A 15,516-nucleotide genomic window follows, 5' to 3' on the forward strand; every position below is an offset into this window, starting at 1 on the left:
ACCACCGTCCGCCTCTGCGCGCGCTGGCTGCTGAGCGCGTCGCCGCTGCACACTCCGCGCCGCCTGCAGGTGTCTTACCTCGGCTGGTCCGTTTGTTCTCGGCCTGGTGTTCTGGTCCTAGAAGGGTTGGAGTTGCCGTACGTCCATTTGGAGGAGAGTTCAAGGGTGCGCTTGGTTACAAAGACCGCCTGAAGTCTAGACAGATACACCGGAATGCGTGTTACCTGTAGGCTTTGTGTAGAGACAGTGTGCATGCAGATCCTTGGACTCGAGGCCCGAAGAAGAGCACTGGAACTGAATGTCCATTTAAAGCCATCTCAACCCAGACGTTCGTGTTGTAGTCTCAAGACGTTCGTGGTGTAGTCTCATTAATACTGGATGATAAAACCAATAAATCTAAACTCACTACCATCGGGCCGATTTTGACTCTTTTTGACCCTTAAAGGACAGGGTAGAAATGCCCCTGTAGGTTTCCAAGGCTAACTCTTTTTCCCGTTGAGCGACTGCTCACCTTGCAGCCCAAGGCGTAACCACTGAGGACCCTCTAGGTCAGGATAGCATGTTTAAAATAGCGTGTGGCCTAAAATAAAAATGGCTGCATTAGTTCTAAAAGCTTAATCTTTCACATACGAACGGGGCTTCAACGAATTCGCTGGACATGAAATGAAAGGATAATTGGATTTTCCCACCAACTTTTTGAAGCGTCCTATACATTCAAACCTGTTGCTTAGGAACCAGGTCTATTATTAAGGTTTGTAGTTTAAAACTGTGTATCAGTAACCATAGTTTATCAACTCTTTTCGTTAGATCTCAAGGAGATCTAATACTCCAGACAAGGTAAGGTTAACAGTCTATTTCCATTAGTCACTGTCATGCCTTCTTCATTCCACTCTTTTGAGACAGGAGACCTGCCCCCCTCAAAAAAAGTTTATAATTGTGTCTTTTAGCCAATCATTGTGTCCCCTTATAGTAAGATAATCAATGATGTTAAAGATTACACTTTGTCCTGCATTGATCTCAATCACTGTAACTTTTACGTTTGCAGTTCCTCAAAGGGCATGGTAATTAAGTTCCCTGGGTGAGCTTCAGACCCTGTATATTTTACACTTCCCCATCCGAACTGGGGAGGATTGACTGTAACAGGTTAATACTTCTTTAATAGAATTAGAGACTTTTCTCTCCACAAAAGATTAGGGGAAAAGATCTGTCTGCATCATTACCTAAGTTTTGGTAGGGCTTGAATTGTGAAATACAAGATATCAAAGGAGGCTTGAGAGCAAAAATCTGAACTTTATGTTCGAACTATGAGAATTTCTGGTTCTAAGTGAGAAGTGTCCTCCCCTTCGATTGAAACACTTATCTGCCGTCTCCAGACTGAAAACGCTCACTGCATTCCAGTGGATACCAATTTACAGGGGCCCCAGAGAACCCAGTAGAACTAACTGCCCCTATGAGTTTCAGACTGGAACTCTTTACTGCTCTATTTTCTCCCCTGGGAGGCTGGTGATTTTGAACTGTGGATCTTAGGGTTAGCAGCCACGAAGGCCACTGGAGCTTATATAATTATATAATTAACTGGCATTGTAAGTAAATGTGCCCCTCAAGGCTTTAATTAGCCCCCAATTTGAGAATGCTAAAACCATTCTTTGGAGTGCCTGGGGTGCATACTCAGCGGTTACCACAAATGTTGGAGGGTGAATCCAATCAGGTACCTGGGATGAAAAATCTGGCCGTAAACTTTATAGTTCTATCGAAGATATTGAAAATAGTCTCTGTGTGTGTGTGTTTTCTTATCAAATTTTTAGAGATTCCAATTAAAACTTTGCTATCTGAACTACTCAAACCAAAATGATATTTTTACAATTATCACTCCATTGCAAAGTTTCCAATGTTCAGATAAGCCTTTGCACTGCTAGAAGACGTATCCCTGTGTAAGCTGACTGATTACAGAAAGGAAACGCTTTTGAAGGCCCCATTAGGAAGGGTTCCTTGCCCCGAGGCAGGGAGGCTTAAAGATCAGATAGACTTGGCCTGCAAGCCCTTCTCAACAGGTCTTTTCTTAGGGAGGCAATCTTCTGTGGTGGCCCTGAATCAACATACTTCATTCTGCTCAGAATTTTTGAATAGCTTGCTAACATAGTAGCTGTTTTACTACTCAGAAATTGGCCTTTGGAAGCCTTATTTAAATGGTGCATTCTGTGTGATCATAGCATCGCCAATAGTGTTAATAAGATAGATACAAGACAGGCATAGTTGCATGTATTGATTACTAACAGTGTACCAGGGTATCACTACATCAAGAAAGGACCATCATTGTATATCTCAGTGGTAAATTAGTCTTCTCAGAAATTAATTGTTACAGTGATAAAAGTGAAAGGTAAGTTTAACAAATATGTATTATTAAAAAGAGTCAGTGAACCAGAACCCCAAAATAGATATTCAAATGACAAATTGAAAATAACTGCCCTAATTAGCAAAATCACACACTTTAAATGATGTGTCAAAAATGCTTCTTATAAAATTATAGAAGGGACATGAAAAAATAATAATGCATAAATTATCAAGGGTTCATGAGGGAGGGAAAAAATGAGCTCATACCAAGGGCTCACATAGAAAGAAAATGTTTTGAAAATGATGATGGCAATATATGTACAAATGTGCTTGACACGATGGATGTGTGGATTGTGATAAGAGCTGTATGAGCCCCCAATAAAATGATTAAAATAATTTTTAAAAATAAAATAAATGATAGAAGGGAAGTCCTCCATGATTGCTGCATAGCAGAAAACACATGAAGCTCTCACCCATGGTGTAGAGCCTGTTTCTGCATGTCCACTCAAGATATAAGACGGTGTGATTACCAAACAGAACTAGTCAACACTCAACCAGTTCAAGAGGGAGCATCCGATCCAGAACCAATGGTTCTGAAGGAAGACTGTGGAATCCAGCCCATATCTAGATAGGTCCTAGGGGATGGCTCTATAATTAAAGAGAAGAAATTAAGAGACGAAATTTTGGGGGTGCTCACCTCCCCCAAGGCCTCAGGAGCTAGGACTGACTGAGAGAAAGAGGAAGAATGTATTATTTCACCAACTTATATAGTTTTGGGGCATGCAAGTACTCCACTCCCCTACCCCCAACCACAGAAACCTCTCTCCCATAACAAGGTGGGTAGTGTCTTAACCCTAGAGATCCCTGAGCTCCTTGGGGGAGTAACCTAAAACCAGTGCTGGGGGCACGTAAGGGAGAATAATAGCAGTGTGTTTGCTTCTATAGATAAAGCTGCCTGCCGGATAGTAACTTGCCACATGCTTGTAAGAGGTATCATTAAGGTAGCACTAGAATAGGAGGATATTGTGGAGATGATATTTAATTAGGAGAATGTGATTGGGACTCTTCTCGAACTCACAAATGTGAAGGCCTCTGTCCACCCATAATCCTGGCCTTCTAAGCTTCTTAATTATGAGAATAAGGAATGTGCATACATTCTCTTCCTGGTCCTCAGTTTCCCACCAAAGACCAAGCTGCACTGAAGGCATTAGCCAAAAACAAGGCTGTAGGAACTGATGGAATACTGATTCTCAATAAGCTAATGAAGCACTGGAAGCACTCATACATACCAAGAAATTTAGAAGACAGCTAGCTAACTGGCCAACTAACAAAGAGATCCATATCTGTACTCATTTCAAAGAAAGGTGACCCAACAGAATGCACAAATTATAGAACAATATTATTGATACCCCATGCAATCAAGAAAGAAAGGAGGAAGAAGAAAGAGAAAATGGGCAATAAAAATGATAAAGTATATATAGTTTTTAAATGCACTGTTTGCTTGGCATCATCCCTCAGTCCTGGACCATTGTAGCTGGTGTAGGTGAGCTGCGGCAAGAAGGGCAGGACTCTGCAGTAGGTGGCCTGGGGATCAAGTGGCCTGGGGACCAGAGTGGGCAGGAACACACGGAGTGCTTCATGGCTGACTTTACTCCTTTTTTCCCTGGTTTGCCAACATCCACAGTCACTAGGGTGTGGAAACCTCAGTCCACTTAGCTTTTAAGTTGTTTTTCAAGTTTACAGGGAGCCTGGTTTTTCTTTCATGTTGATTTTCTCCTTGTTGTTTGAGAGGGATAGTCTCATCCATCGTGCCCTGGAAATCCGTGATATCCTTTCTTAGAAGGAAACATTAAAGATGAGATTGAGTGGTGATGAAGAGCATTTCAGACAGAAATCAACAAAGCCGTATGGCCGAGTTTTGACTTTTCACCCTACTCACTCAATGTGCATGCTGAGCAAGTCATCTGAGGAGCTAGACTATATGAAGCATGTGGCATCAGGGTTGGAGGAAGGCTGATTAATCTGTGCTGTGCAGGGGACACAACCTAACTTGCTGAAAGTGAGGAGGGCGTGAAGTATGTGCTGATAAAGATGAAGGACCGAAACCTTCAGTGTGGATTGCAAATTTCATGTGAAGAAAATGAAAACTTGCACAACTGGACTGCAAGAAAACATGCTGGAGGAAGAAAAGGTTGAAATCGGCAATACTTTCGTTTTGCTGGAATCCACAATCACTGCTCATGGAAGCAGTGATCAAGAACTCAAGCAAATCTGCAAAAAGACCTCTTCACAATGGTGAATAGCAAGGGTGTCACCTTGACAACGAAAGCACACCCGACTGAAGCCCTGATATCCTTGACCCCTCTGGGAAAGTTGGACGCATCTGAAACGTGGCGCTTGGGAAGTATGGTAGTTACATAATCTGGTGTCAGCTTGTGAAGGGGTGGAGTCTAGGCTGTTGCGTTAGTCCGGGTAGACTAGAGAAACAAATTCATCAACCCCCTCATATGTATATAAGAAAGAGTTTTATATACAAGAGCAATTTTGAGAATACATTCCAGCACAGTCCAGATCAAGTCCATAAGTCTGATATTAGTCCGTATACCTGATACCAATCTATAAATTCCTCTTCAGACTCACGAAACACATGCAATGATGCCAAATGCAGGAAGATCACAATCCAGTGAGTGCAAAGTCTTGTGGATCCAGTGGCGGTAGAAGCATCTCAGCACTGGCAGGGGTTTCCATGTGGGCTCCTCCAGTTCCCAGGGCATGGAGTCTATCAGCATAATGCCATGTCTCTTGTCAGCAGAGCATCTCTTAGGGAGTGAATAGAGAGAGAGAGTCTCTCACACCTCCAAGGAGCAAAAACAGGATTTCCAAGAATTCTCAGGAGAAGGCCATGTCCAAACAGAGGCCTCATTGGCTATGATCCGATTAACAGACTAGACTTATTCACCCCTTCACTCTTAATCCTCTCAAGTTCCAAATTGACACCAGTTTATGAAACTACCACACCTGTCAATCAGATCGCAGCTTGATGACTTCATTTGGAGGCACCAAGGAGATAAATAGCCCACTGCTGGTGGGACACAGACACACTCTCTCTGTCTGTTCACTCTCTGCAAGACATTCCTGTTTACAAGCCATATGGAGACAGGCTGATGACAGTCAGAGCCCTGGAGCTGGAGGAGCCACATGGAGACCCATGCCAATGCTCAAATGATTCCACCATCACTAGATCCACAAGACTTTCCACCTACTGGCCTGTGATCTACCAGTACTCGGTGTCATTGTGTGTGTTACGTAAGTCTAAAGAAGAATTTACAGACTGAAAAAAAAAAAAGAATTTACAGACTAGTACTGACCATATGGGCTAATATTGTACTTATGGACTTGATCTGGACTTGGTTAGGATGTTTTCTTAATGTACAATGACTCTTCATAGAAGGTTCTTTCTTATACACATATGAGTGTCTATGAATTTATTTCTCTAGTCTACTAGGACTAACACAGGGAGCCTATTGAAAGTACTGTGGATTGCCAGAGAGCAAACACATTCATCTTGGAAGAAGTACAAGCAGGATGCTGTTTAGAATTGAGATTGGAGAGACTTCATCTCAAGGACTTTGGACATGTTGTCAGGAGAGAGCTGTCTAGAAAAGCACATCATGTTTGGCAGTAAAGAGAGTCAGAAAAGAAAAAAATCCCTCGACATGATGGATTGACACAGTGGCTTCAATAGTAGATTCAAACACAACAATATGAGCGAGCCTCAGGACAAGGCAGCTTATTGTTTTGCTGTATGCAGGGTCACCATGAGTCATAACTGACATTACACTGGACAGCACCCAATAACTACAGCAACAGATACATCTACCATATTGAAGGCAGCTATAATTTTGTCCTAGCCCAGAAATCCTAAGCTGTCTTCTCTTACAAGACAGAAAGCATACTTTCAAAACCACATTTCTATTTTAGTACATTCACCTCAGACTCTTTTGAGAATAGCAGAGTGTTTACCATTTATTATATTTTTATTTTGGAACTTCCATGTATCTCATCAGGAAGTTTCCATCTAGTTGTGAGTCTGGCTTATTTTTCAATGACCGGTCTCCTGGAACGAAAAGAAAAAACGATCAACCCGGCCTTTTCTGAACTGAGAATGCCTCCTGACTCCAAAATCTGCCCTAAGATCTTGAACTGATGAAACCTAAGACCTTTTAGCAACATCTCATTAATCACATTTTGCTTGCTCTTTATTGCCAGTTCAGTTATTGCTAATTTGGAATCCCGTCATACCGTGGCTTGTCATTATTTCTCTATGCTAGGTGGACATGTACACATTTGACTTACCGTTCTTTACTGATGTATTTCACAGTCCACATAAACACACACAGATACACACAAATAAAAAACAAAGCAGAATACCATATTTTGATTGGCAATAAGCAGTGCACCAGCCTTTCTAGATATTCCTTATCGTCTTGGTCTCTTAAACACCCTTCTAGAATACCACGTCATATTCACTACGACAGCCCCAACATCCAGCCTCAATGGACCTCTGAATCTCTAAATCCCGGGAAATATTTCTAGCCTGAACATCCCGAGGCATCGGAGTTAAACTTCTAGCACCTAACCATACAACCTTTGAGTGAGTAGAGCTACAGCTTTATCCCTTTGAAATCATTGCCCTGCTCACCTTGCTCAGTCTGGTGAAAGGATGCAATCCTGGTGGACACTATTCCTGATTTTCAACCACGGAGGATTCCTTGGTTGCTATTCATGTTCTACATGAACACAATTAGGTGTTCTGGATTTTCCATCATTTGCATACCACCTATTTGCTGGTAACAACCAAACTCATCCCAGTCCTGGCTCCTCCCTGGTGTTTCAGGCACTTAGGTTGAACTGCCTACTTGACCTCCCCGCCTGTATTTCTCAAGGACTTCAGGAGCATATCATGAATAAAGCAATGCACTTAATTTATTCTCATAGCCTTCCCTTCCAAACTCCTTCTCATCACAGAGAGGGGAATTTACCTTCCTAGCCCAGTGATTAAGCTAGATATCTGCAAGTCATTCTTGATTTTTCCCTTTCCTGGACCAGGAGGATCAAGTTCATGGACTTGCTGCTTCTACCAAGCATTTGCTCCACTGGCCATTGCTTTTTTCTCCTGGATGCCAACTGCGCCACCTCTCGCCTGCCTGGCTTCCTGCTCTAGCCTCTTCAGTGGTCCAACACTCCTTCCTCGCCAGGTCCCACAGTGGGCAACATACATGCATTATTAAAATCTAATTCCTACAGAAATCCAGTGAGACAATTTAGTCTTTTAAAAATCTTTTACAGGGGAAATTGTAGCTTGGGGGTCATGTCATTTGTAGCTGGCAGAGTATGGAGTCCGGTTTATGTGATTGCAAAGGCCCTAACTACTGTAGTAGATTCCTCTTTTGCATAAATTTTATCATTTTTGAGAAACAAACTTTACTTCCAGATGCTATCAGAAGCCATGATTACCAAGTCTTTGAGAAATTTCCAAATCGTTTCCAGCTGATTTTGAAATATTGACAGGATGTCTTTTTAATCAAGTTGAAGGAGAAGGTCATGGAAGGTCACCCACTCAGGCACCTTGGTGGAAAGGAGGGCTTAGCCCTGGACTGCTACACACCAGGTTGGTAAACAGAACCCCCCAGAAGCTCCATGGGAAAAACATATGGTAAGCTGCTTCCAAGAAGATCTGCAGCTCAGGGGCCTGTGCGTTCTGTTCTGTCCCACAGGCTCCTAAGGAGTCGGAATCAAGTCAAGAGCAATGAGCATTTTGCCACTTCACTCAGCGTCTACACTGGTCTCTCTCTCCTATGACATCTGGTACATCATCCCACAACTAAAAAGGTAAGTAGTAGGATTAGCCCCATTTACTGATGAGAAATGGAAGCAAAGGATGGTTATGCAATTAGTTCAAGATAAAAAAATTAAGTGGCATGGCCTGGATCTGAACTCAGGAATTTTGTGCCCTTAAAATTAATTGACAGCATAGATTCACTGAGTTTCAGTCAACTTGATAGCTGTTGATTGGGTTTTTAAGTAAATTTTGGCATGTGGGGATTCTACAGAAAAATCCCCCCTAAAAAATATGCCAAGATTGAAGTCAAAAAGAGATTTCTCTTTTACAGAAAATTGTTTCTAGCTTATGAAATTTCCCAGCTTTCTTATTTTGTCCTGGGTTCCTGTTCCATCTTGCATTTATCATTTCATACATTCACAATCACTTTATGTGCAGCCTTTTAGAATAATGAATGGAGAGTGTGCTGTAGTCACCACATGCAGTTGAGGTATTTCCTGAGCTAATGGACCTATTTACCAATCTATCAAACAAACGAACAATACAGCATAATTGAATTGGCAATTGTATTAGTCTGGGTACTTTGGAGAAACAAATCCACAGCGACTCATGTATAAGAGAGTTTTATGTAAAGAAAATGTGCATCACGAAAACATCCCAACCCAATGCTGCCCAAGCCCACAAGTCCAACATTAACCCATTAACCCAACACCAGTCCACAAAGTCCTCCACCTCACAAAACAGAGGCAATAATGCCGACTGCAGGAGGAAAGCTGAGTCAGTTAACGTGTAAGCATCTCAGCACTGGCAGGGGTCTCCACACGGCTGCTCCAGCACCCAGGGCTGCATCGGGATAGATCCATGCAGCTTCTCCTTGGGGATGTCTTGTAGGAAATCCATCTTGCAAGCTGAAGCAGGGAACTGCTAAGGCAGCTGCACCCGATGCAACCATCACAAAACAAGAGACCCAAGAACTAGAAAGGCGAGGCTTCACCACCCATTTATCCTTCTGCCTTTCAACCAGCACCACATGTGATTATCGGCCAGGCTGGCACAATTAACTAACTCAGCAATAAATAGTAAACAAGCCTTTCTGGATAGTCTTAATCATCTTTTAAATCCAGATGCTTCTAGATTAACCTGCTATAGTTTTGTACCCCCAATACCAACCTTTATTTGGAGCTTCTTCTATTATCTCTAAATCAATTCCATAAATCAATTCTAGAAACTCAAATCCAATTTCATCACCACATAGTTGATTCTGACACATAGCTACCCCATAAGGCAGAGTGGAACTGCCCCCTGGGGTTTCCAAAGTTAAAACTACCCCATAACTACCCCATAAGGCAGAGTGGAGCTGCCCCCTGGGGTTTCAAAAGCTATACATCTTTGGGGACAGAGACTGTCACTTTGTTCTCCTGTGGATTGGCTGGTCGCTTTGAAGTGCTCTGATACGAGGGTAATGCTTTATTATTTTTTTTCAAACAAAAGATTAGAAATGTATAGGAAAAGAACAACGCGATGTCAAATGCTGAAACTATTGTAAATATATGTCAGTAACTACACCATATTGTTGGTGAGACAGTTTCTCATACACTGCTGGTAAGCAGATAAATTAATTAAACCATTTTGAAAAAACAAAGAATACTTGATACAAGTTTATCTCTGAGATATGATGGGTTCAGTTCCAGACCACCACAACAAAGCGAACCTCACAGTGTTTCTGGGTTTTTTTTAGAGCATATTAAAGTTATTTTTATACTAGTAAGTGTTCATACTGTTAAGATATATAGTAAGTGTTCAGTGTTGCTGGTAGATGCTGCTGGTCGAGTTAGTCCCAACTCAAAGTGACCCTGTGCACAACACAAGGCAACACCGCCTGGTCCTGCACCACCCGCAAAACTGCTCTGATGTTTGAGGCCCAGGTCGCAGCCGCTGTGTCCGTTCATGTCATTAGGGTCTTCTTTTCTGTTGCCCCTCTAGCTTACTGGTGTGATGACCATTTCTAGAGACTGGTCTCTCCTGATCACATGTCCTACGTACGCAATCACACTATAAAAAGTTTGAAATATTGTTACAATCACCCAAATGGAATGTAAGGTGAGCACATGTTGTTGGAGAAATTGTGCCAATAAACATGCTGGACACAACATTGCCACTCACCTTCAATTTGTGAAAAAACAAACAAACGAACACGCTGTATCAGAGAGGCACCATAAAGCCAAGTATATCTCGATTTTGAATCAATAACCTTTCAAATAGTCACCATCTGTGGTCTATGCATTGGTATAGACTACCAAAGATCCTGTATGGGACAGAGGCAAACATGTATTCTGATTCAAACGTAATAGAAGTTTACTTGTCACTTTGTTAACAGCTCCAATTAGGTGGCTCTCCTCTACATGGTGATTAAGAAGCCAGGCTCCTTTGTTCCAAGTCAGTGCTTTCCCTTCTGTTCCTGCCCTCCGCTCCATCTGGCACACAGAAGGGAGAAGAGTGAATGGAGCGGATACACGTACTTGTTACTCAAAACTGGAAATGAATCTTGGATTAACCAACACAGTCCCAAGATCAAGATCCAATTTGAAGAGCAACTTCCTAGGGGCTTTGCTGGGCCAGTAAAACTCAAGGCAGAAAGGTCAGCTCAGAAGGTTATAAACTAAACTCTCTACCATCTGACTTTCTAAATATTTAGGTGGTTTCAAACTGCTGACCTTGAAGTTAGTAGCCCAATTATAATTACTGTGCCACCAGAAGGTTGTAGATACTGCTTCGTTGATGGTGTTTTTTAATCCCAAAGGTGTAATCTGAATAGATTTTCTTGGATGACACAGGACAATCGTGGGTGCTCATTAGAACTTTTAAGAAAATTAAAAACTATTGGTGAGAAACACACACACACACACACACACACACACACACACACACAGGAAAATTGGGCGAAGGCATGCTTTTTCCCATAATGACAATATACCTGCTCATTCTTTGAGATACGCAAGGGCTGTCCCAGGAGAATTTCATTGAGAAGCCATATATCATCCACCTCATCACCCTGTTTGACCCCTTCAGATTTTAGGACATTGAAAAGGAACACAATTTGAGTTCTTGACTATCCCCAAGCTGCTGTTTTAATGTGATGTCGATCAAAAAGTGCAAAATTCATTGGAAGCAGGGTTAGAGAGATCGAAGCAGCGCCTTCAGAAGTGAATCAACCTACAGGAAGGATATCTCAAAAAACAAGAGATTAAAATTTTGATATTTTTGTTTAATTAAGGTTTCTAGTATTTTGTAGAAATACTCTATACTTTTACCCTTAGATTTACAAGTTATCTATGCAAGCAAATATTTTATGCTGTTATTCCTATTACAACAAAAGTCTAAATATTAGTAAATTAATCACACCACATTCATTCAGTTGAAGAGATTATTCTTGTTAAAGATGGTTATTGCAAATCCTTCAATGGTGGTAATCTACAAGTAGATGTTTGGATAGATCAGACTGAACGGGTGTGGTATTGAGAGTTGTAATAAACTCAGGAATATAGAGTGTATATTCCATATATATTATAGATTTTACAGAGGCTATTTGTATCTGTGGATTTATTTTTGCTGCAAATGTAGCCATCCATGTAGTGGTACATACAGGAGGCAAAGTTACAGGGAGCACACAGGGGGAAACTTCGCCCCAAAATACAAACTTACTGCCATCAAGTTGATTCCAACTCATAGTAGACTTACAGGACAGAGTAGATCTGTCCTGTGAATTTCTGAGACTGTAACTATTAATGGGAATAGAAAGCCTTCTCTCTCTCCTATGGAGTGCCTGCTGGTTTCAAACTGCTGACCTGTGGCTAGCAAGCCAATGCTAGCCCACTATTCCACCAGGAATCCAATAACTTCTTAGATGTAACCAAACACCTTAAGGGAATGAGTCACGGGACCTGGAGCATAGTCTTTGGGGACATCAAGTGCAATTGACATAGCCTGGGTCACAGAGATACTGTTCTACGTCCTAGGTTGGTGAGTAGTGACTGACATCTTAAAACCTCATGAGCAGCTACTTAAAGTGCAACTATTGGTCTCTCCCAATCTGTAGGAAAGTATAGTAATAAAAACTGAGGGTCACATGGATTTAATCCAATGGACTAATAATGGACTGCACAAACATTAGCCTCCATGTCCCTGAGAAAAACTGGATCATGCTCGGCTACCACGACCAAATGCTGTGAGAAGGATCACATCAGAAGGACCTGGACAGAGAAAATGTGGAACAGACCCCCAAATGATACAAGAAACCAGGCTTATTGGTTGGTAGAGATGGGGAATCACCCCCCCCACACACACACACACACTAAATCCCTCCCCGCAAGACTGAGACGCTTAGTCTTTCTTCAGGGCTGGAAGGGAACTCCTTCCTATGTTGCAATAATCAGCCACTTAAAATGAAAAGAGCAGCACTTCTCCAAAGACAGTCAAGAGGGTTAGAAAGAAGGTGGAATGGAAAAAGGAAACGGGGAGGAAATGGGACATGGGATGGTAAATTGAGAATATTGGTGAGTGGAAATGAACCATACCAGAACTGTTGAAGGCGAACCTGATGATCTGCTCTGTAAAGCTGCACTAAGGATTATATGAAGAAGAAGGCAGCATGAGGATTGGAGGAAGGCTTATTAACAACCTGCGATATGCAGATGACACCACCTTGCTTGCTGAAAGTGAGGAGGACTTGAAGCACTTGAAGATCAAGGATTGCAGATTTCGGTATGGATTGTAATTCACTGTAAAGAAGACTGAAACCCTCAGAACTGGAATAATATGTTACAACATAATAAGCGGAGTGAAGGTTGAAGTTGTCAAGGATTTTGTCTTGCTTGGACACACAATCAACGATCATGGAAGCCTTGCACTGGTTCAATATGCTGCACCAGATGTGTTTATAGTTATGAAAAGCAAGGATTGACTTTGAAGACTAAGGTGTGCCTGACCCAAGCAAGCCATGGTACTTTCAATTGCCTCTTATGCACGTGAAAGTGGGACATTGAATATGGAATACTGAAGAAATATCAGTGCATTTAGATTATGGTGCTAGCATAGAATATTGGAACTACCACCAACTGCCAAAAGAACAAATACATCTTCTTGGAAGAAATACAGCCAGAATTCTCCTTAGAGGCAAGGATGGCAAGACTGGGTCTCACTTTCTTTGAATATATTGTCAGGAGAGACGAGTCCCTGAAGTAGGACATCATGCTTAGTCAAGTATAAAAGCACTGAAAAGGAGGAAGTTCCTCCACAAGATGGATTGATGCAGTGGCTTGCAACAATGGGCAAAAATGTGAGAACAATTGTGTGGATGGGGCAGGAAGGGGCAGTGTTTCATTCGGTCATGCATAGGGTCACTGTGAGTCGGAACCAACTTGAAGGCACCTAACAATAAGAAGAACAAATACATATATATATATATATATATTTAATATTCTGAAGACTATTTTACAGCTCTTCTTCTTCCTTGGGGCTTTGCTATTGTGATTGCTTTCTTCTTATTCTTATCTTAATGTGGTTTTTAACTGATAAAATATTACTAATGTAGTTGGAATCCCTTTTATAATCCCTTCTGAGAACACATTTTAATTCCTTCTGTAATACCAATGCAAGAATGTAATTTTTCTAGTTTTGTATATCCTTTGCAATAAAATTTTAGCTTGTATATTTGTATGAAGTAGGTGATTATTTAGAATTTTTTAGTTTCATGAAGGCTATTGTCCATATACAACTTGTTTTCCTAAACCATATTATGTGCCTGATTTTTATGTATATTATTTCTTATAGGCCTAATTCATTGAAAAGTTACCTAGTATTTCACTGAATGTTACCTAGTATTTCTCTGTAAGTTATCTAGTATTTTCATTCATTTATCAATTTACCATAGGTGAATATTTAAAGACCCCCATTTTTTCCTATTATGAAGGTATGTTTTCAATGAGCAGGCTTGTATATGTCTCCTTATCGATGTAACTGGTATATTCTCTAGGATGTATTGCCAGACGTGAAATTTCTGGACCATAGGTTATGCTTAAACATCGCCAATTGTTACATCAACAAATTAACAATATGCTATGAATATACAGAAGATCACTAGCTGCCTCAAATGGTTGACCCTAGGCTAATAACCCAAAGGTTGAGGATTTGAATCCACATGGTTATACTGCAGAAAAAGATTTCATGATCTGCTTCCATTAAGATCACAGCCAGGAAAACCCCATGGAGCAGTTCTAGTTTGTAACGCAAGGGGTCACTGTGAATTGCAGTCACTAGGATCGCAACATACTGAACGTGAGATCCAATTTTTCAGATCTTTTGACAACTCTCTCCGGTTTTCTTTCTTTCTCTCTTTCTTTCTTTTGCACTCTTGTGTGTATGAGATCTCTCTGTGGTATGTTTTCCTTCCACAGATTAATTATAAGATTAAAATTTAAATACATTTTATTAGATTTTATTTTTTTTAAAAAAGAAACAAATCTTCACACCGGCAATAAGCAGGACCAATAAGCAACATCAAAATAAATGGAGCAACCATTAAAGGTTTCAAGGATTTCGATTTCCTTAGAGCCACGATCCATACCTATAGGAGCAACAGTCAATACGTCTAATGACAAGCCAAGAAATCCAGCCTTCTTTACAGTGTTAAGAAGCAAGGACGTCCCCTGGAGGACAAAGTGGGGACTGACTCAGCTGTGACATTTTCAATTCGTCCTGTATGTCTATGAAACCAGGACAATGAATAAGAAACGCTCAAGAAGAATTAATGTTCTTGAATTAGGGTGTTGGCAAAGAATGTTAAAAATATCATGGACTGCCAGAAGACTGAAGAATCCCGTGTTAGCAGAAGCATGACCAGAGTGCTCCTTAGAGGTGGGAGGTTTTATCTCGCGTTCTGGAGACATGTTCTCAAGAGGAACCTATTTCTGCAGAAGGGCATCATGCTTGGTAAAGGAAAGGATCAATGAAAAAGAAGACAATCCTCAGGAAACGGATCGACGCGGTGGCTAAGATACTCAGCTCGGACACACCAACTACTGTGAGGCTGGTGAGGGACCCGGCAGTGGGTTTCTGTGTTGAGAGGATCATTGTGAGTAGGACCAGCTCAATGACACCTCGCATAACTGCAGTAGACATTCATTTTCATCCTACACTTATGGCTTAGTTTCACTTCTCTTTCTTCATTGATCTGTGGGAAAACACGCACAGATACATGTATTCTCACATATACACTTGTGGTTTAGTTTCACTTCTCTTCATTGATCTGTGGGAAAACACGCATGTATACATGTATTCTCACATAT

Source organism: Echinops telfairi, unplaced genomic scaffold (assembly GCF_000313985.2).
Source record: "Echinops telfairi isolate 266 unplaced genomic scaffold, ASM31398v2 ScPeMD7_7469;HRSCAF=8507_1, whole genome shotgun sequence".
NCBI lineage: Eukaryota > Metazoa > Chordata > Mammalia > Afrosoricida > Tenrecidae > Echinops > Echinops telfairi.